This window comes from Salvelinus alpinus, chromosome 31, assembly GCF_045679555.1.
Source record: "Salvelinus alpinus chromosome 31, SLU_Salpinus.1, whole genome shotgun sequence".
NCBI classification, from domain to species: Eukaryota; Metazoa; Chordata; class Actinopteri; order Salmoniformes; family Salmonidae; genus Salvelinus; species Salvelinus alpinus.
Window position 1 is genome coordinate 28,269,811 of NC_092116.1, and position 5,579 is coordinate 28,275,389.

The 5,579-nt window shown below is 49.5% G+C and overlaps 1 protein-coding gene and 1 long non-coding RNA gene across 2 annotated transcripts in view; one reads left to right on the forward strand and one right to left on the reverse strand.

Moving 5' to 3' along the window:
* sema4f (sema domain, immunoglobulin domain (Ig), transmembrane domain (TM) and short cytoplasmic domain, (semaphorin) 4F) overlaps positions 1-11 on the reverse strand; it is a 132,037-nt gene extending 132,026 nt beyond the window's left edge. Inside the window, exon 1 of the mRNA XM_071379370.1 lies at positions 1-11. This exon is cut by the window's left edge and continues 127 nt beyond it. The gene's annotated coding sequence lies outside the window, so the exon portion shown is untranslated.
* The window catches only part of LOC139561931 (uncharacterized), a 3,198-nt gene extending 1,568 nt beyond the window's left edge, over positions 1-1,630 (forward strand). Inside the window, exon 3 of the long non-coding RNA XR_011672250.1 lies at positions 1,506-1,630. This is a non-coding gene — a long non-coding RNA (uncharacterized lncRNA). The remainder of the gene's footprint in view (positions 1-1,505) is intronic.
* Positions 1,631-5,579: the final 3,949 nt, after the last annotated feature.

Consider the following 5,579-nt stretch of genomic DNA (forward strand, 5'->3'; position numbering starts at 1 on the left):
CTGGTCCTGGGTCCTAGGTTTTAACGTAAAGGTCCCGGTCTCAGCCGAGAGGCGTCATCATGCGAAGAGGCTATAATCCCCGGTGGTTGTGTGTTTAGATTCTTCCGTTCAAGCGCGCTCAAGGAGAACGCAAAATCCGACAACAATATAAGGAAATTGAATACAATGTTAAAACGTCTCTAAAATGAACTAAAATATAATATATATATATAATATATTGTAATTGTTCGTTTGAATTGACTCACAGGCCAATGATAACGCAGTTTAGAGCTGTTGCCATTGGCTTCGGCTAATGGGGATTCTAATACATCGAATCAAAATCAAATAAAACATCGAATCAAATAACTGCATCAGCTTTCAGCGCACAGTCCATTTAGCCATTTGAAGACAGACACATGTAAATAGCAGAGGTCAACATAAATATGGATTAAATATAAATATTGTTTATGTTATTTCTCACGAACTGCGTGCAAAGTAATAGAAAGTTAGGAGACATTTATAGTGCCATCCTTTGGTAATAATGTCCATTCTGTATCTCGAGCTCTTGAGGTTTTATTCAGCACAAGACGTCTCTCTCTCAGTTCCGGTCCCCGTCGCTCGCTCGTGCTGTCCCGCTGTTGGTGGCGAAAAAAATTAATTCAAACCGTCCGAATATAAAGCTTAACAAATATTCCCCGTTAACTAAATATGGAACAAATAAATACAATTCCTCTCGACCTCCGATAAAACAAATTCTACCTCTGGTAAAAGTGAAACGACCACGGAATAGAAGGAAAGTGTAGATGTAATGTAAATTCGTTGTGAACCGCCTGAAGAGCGCAGAGCCAGTCTCGAGCCCCGCCCCACCGAGTGACACTGGAATCGACAACAGGTAAAGTGATGATGTCATGTGATCAGATTAAGTTTATCATAGTACTTGTATAATAATACCAATGTATGACTATATACAATATTATGATCATAATATTTATATTTTATATTATGTCTAATGTTAGTAATTATAATGTTAAAATCCTGATAAATAGATCATGTTAACAACGTGAGGCAATTTGGCTTTTATAACGTACAGATATTACATTTGAATAGCCATCTAATAAAAAGTGTCAATCAAGACTGAATTTGAGAATATATATATATTTAAAATAACGTATTACTGTCTAGGCGTATACGTCTATAATGAAATGGGTTAACAAATACATATGATTCCTTTTGCCTGAATCTAGACGTCTTTAATTTATTTTACGTGTCTCAATTTAATGTGGTAATATTCCCGCGCACATGCACGGCAAAACAAGGGTTCGTGACAGGACGATTGATGATTAGTGTCAACAGAAGTGTCAGATTAGCGCGTGCGACACAGTGTGTTTCACTGCTGCTGCGTCTTTGATAAATCCATTGAGGGTTTGCTACTTGTAAAGACTTTTCAACTCGGCCTCCGTCTGTCCCCCCCCTCCCCTCTTTCTCCTTCTCTCTCTCTCTAATCTGGACGAGAACAACAACATCAGAAGGAGCGCGTGGGTGACTCGACTCGCAGGATTTCACAGGGCCACGGGGGTATGAGTGTAGACTAGTACCAGCCCCGAGGACAAAGGACAGGGTCAGGACACGGGTTAATGTAGAGGAGGAGGAGGAGGAGGAGGAGGAGAGGATGAAGGTGGGGAAATGAAGAATCAAATAAAAACAGAGTTGAAAGACATGAGAATCTGCTGAATATATCAACTGTTTTAACATTGTAGTCGTTTTGTATGAAGACGTTTTTGAAATACGCTATATTAACTGATTGGCATACAGAATAAATGCACATAGGCAGGGGTGAATCCTAACCTTGATTTAAATCAAATGTATACCTAGTCTCCCCATCAGTGCTTAACTATGTGAACAATCTATTTAAATGGCCATAATACCAGGAGACACACACACACACACACACACACACACACACACACACACACACACACACACACACACACACACACACACACACACACACACACACACACACACACACACACACACTCTGCAATGCATTCCCTGGTGAAGCATCAGCCCCACATCCTATAACATGCACATGAATTAGCGGCAGGAACCAATCAGGCACAGCGAGAGGTTTTTAAAGGGATTGTCACGGTTACTTATCTGTCCTCCATGGCTGTGTCCTTGATAGAACCCTATTCCCTATATAGTGTTCTACTTTTGACCAGGGCCCATAGGGTAGTGCACTATGTAGGGGAAAGGGTGGTGTTTGGCACTCAGCCCTCCATATTATTATTCAACTCCTGGTGTGAGGAAGAGGCAAGCCGTGACCCTGCACTGGTCTGCTTAATGTAGAGGTGTGTGTACATGTGTGTGTGTGCATGTGTGTCTGTGTGTGTGTGTGCGCGTGTGTGTGTGGGTGTGTGCGCGTGTGCGTGTGCGTGTGTGTGTGTGTGTGTGTGTGTACCAGCCAGGGTTAACTCCCACCCTCCTGGTGAGGCGAGAGACGTCTGAGTCGTCTCTGTTAATAATGTCTTCATGGAACCACTGGAGGGAGGGAGGGAGGGACAGGGGGAGGGAGGAAGGGAGGAAGGAAGGGACAGGGGGAGGGAGTGAGGGAGGGAGGGACAGGGAGGGAGGGAGGGAGGGAGGAAGGAGGGAGGGAGGGAGGGAGGGACAGGAGGGAAGGAAGGAAGGAAGGAAGGAAGGAAGGAAGGAAGGAAGGAAGGGACAGGGGGAGGGAGGGAGGAGGGAGGGAGGGAGGGAGGGAGGGAGGGAAGGAGGGAGGGAGGGAGGGAGGGAGGAAGGGAGGCAGGGAGGGAGGGAGGGAAGGGAGGAAAGGAAGGAAGGAGGGAGGAAAGGAAGGGAGGGAGGGAGGGATGGGGGAGAGAGGAAGGGATGGGGGATGGATGGATGGATGGAGGGAGGGAGGGAGGGAAGGAAGGGAGGAAAGGAAGGAAGGGAGGAAAGGAAGGAGAAGGAGGGAGGAAAGGAAGGGAAGGAGGGAGGGATGGATGGGGGAGAGAGGAAGGGATGGGGGATGGATGGATGGATGGTGGGAGGGAGGGAGGGAGGGACAGGGGGAGAGAGGAAGGGATGGGGGAGGGAGGGAGGGAGGGAGGGAGGGAGGGAGGGAGGGAGGGAGGGAGGGAGGGAGGGAGGGAGGGAGGGAGGGAGGGAGGGAGGGAAGATGGCTGGTTTTCTATATAGCAATTTGTGACATCTGCTCCCTCCCTCCTCTTCTACACTGCCCACTCTCTCTCCATCCATCCCTCCCTCCATCTCTCCATCCCTCCCTCTCTCGCTCTCCATCACAATCTCCATCCCTCCCTCTCTCCATCCCTCCCTCTCTCTCTCTCTCATTACAATCTCCATCCCGCCCACCCTTCCTCTCTCCATCCCTACCTCTCTCTCCATCACAATCTCCCGTCAATCAATCAAATGTATTTATAAAGCCCTTTTTACATTAGCAGAAAATGGCTATGGAAAGATTGCATGTCTGTGGGGACCATGAAGGGGTTAGAGAAACTGTATGGAGGGGACAGAGACTGACTGCCTAGCTCTCCTCTCTATTGGATCAGTCCCAGACAGAGACCTATAACAGAGACTGACTGCCTAGCTCTCCTCTCCATGATCATCCCCAGACAGAGACCTATAACAGAGACTGACTGCCTTGCTCTCCTCTCCATGATCAACCCCAGACAGAGACCTATAACAGAGACTGACTGCCTAGCTCTCCTCTCTATTGGATCATCCCCAGACAGAGACCTATAACAGAGACTGACTGCCTAGCTCTCCTCTCTATTGGATCAGCACCAGACAGAGACCTATAACAGAGACTGACTGCCTAGCTCTCCTCTCTATTGGATCAGTCACAGACAGAGACCTATAACAGAGACTGACTGCCTAGCTCTCCTCTCTATTGGATCAGCACCAGACAGAGACCTATAACAGAGACTGACTGCCTAGCTCTCCTCTCTATTGGATCATCCCCAGACAGAGACCTAGTAGTGAACTTGTCTGTCTCCGGCATCAGTACATCACTGGGGCCAAGCTTCCTGCCATCCAGGACCTATATACTAGGCGGTGTCAGAGGAAGGCCGCAAAAAATTGTCAAAGACTCCAGTCACTTTAGTCATAGACTGTTTTCTCTGCTACCGCACAGCAAGCGGTACCGGAGCGCCAAGTCTAGGACCAAAAGGTTTCTTAACAGCTGATCAATTACTCAAATGGCCCCCCTGTTAATTATCTATGCATAGTCACTTTACAAATGACCTCGACTAACCTGTACCCTCACACATTGACTCGGTACCGGTACCCCCTGTATATACAGTAGCCTTGTTATTGTTATGTAATTTTCCAGTGTTACTTTTTTAGTAAATATTTTCATAACTCTATTTCTTGATCTGCACTGTTGGTTAAAAGGGCTTGTAAGTAAACATTTCACCGTGAGATTGTATTCAGCGCATGTGACTAATAAAGTTTGATTTGATTTGAGGAGAACAAAAGAGGAGGAGAAGAGGAGGATAGGAGGAGGGAAAAGGAGGATAGGAGGAGGGAAGAGGGGATAGGATGAGGGAGGAGGAGGGAACAGGGGATAGGAGGAGGGAAGAGGAGGAGGGAAGAGGAGGAGGGAAGAGGAGGAGGGAACAGGGGATAGGAGGAGGGAAGAGGAGGAGGGAAGAGGGGATAGGAGGAGGGAAGAGGGGATATGAGGAGGGAAGAGGGGATAGGAGGAGGGAAGAGGAGGAGGGAAGAGGAGGAGGGGATAGGAGGAGGGAGGAGGGGATAGGAGGAGGGAAGAGGAGGAGGGAACAGGGGATAGGAGGAGGGAAGAGGAGAAGGGAGGAGGGGATAGGAGGAGGGAAGAGGAGGAGGGAAGAGGAGGAGGGAACAGGGGATAGGAGGAGGGAAGAGGAGGAGGGAAGAGGAGGAGGGAGGAGGGGATAGGAGGAGGGAACAGGGGATAGGATGAGGGAAGAGGAGGAGGGAGGAGGGGATAGGAGGAGGGAACAGGGGATAGGATGAGGGAAGAGGAGGAGGGAGGAGGGGATAGGAGGAGGGAAGAGGGGATAGGAGGGGGGAAGAGGAGGATAGGAGGAGGGAAGAGGAGGAGGGAAGAGGGGATGAGGGGGGAGGAGGAGGGAAGAGGGGATAGGAGGAGGGAAGAGGGGATAGGAGGGGGGAAGAGGAGGATAGGAGGAGGGAAGAGGAGGATAGGAGGAGGGAAGAGGAGGAGGGAAGAGGAGGAGGGAACAGGGGATCGGAGGAGGGAAGAGGAGGAGGGATGAGGGGATAGGAGGAGGGAAGAGGAGGAGGGAAGAGGGGATATGAGGAGGGAAGAGGGGATAGGAGGAGGGAAGATGAGGAGGGAAGAGGAGGAGGGGATAGGAGGAGGGAGGAGGGGATAGGAGGAGGGAAGAGGAGGAGGGAACAGGGGATATGAGGAGGGAAGAGGAGGAGGGAAGAGGAGGAGGGAGGAGGAGGAGGGAGGAGGGGATAGGAGGAGGGAAGAGGAGGAGGGAAGAGGAGGAGGGAACAGGGGATAGGAGGAGGGAAGAGGAGGAGGGAAGAGGAGGAGGGAGGAGGGGATAGGATGAGGGAAG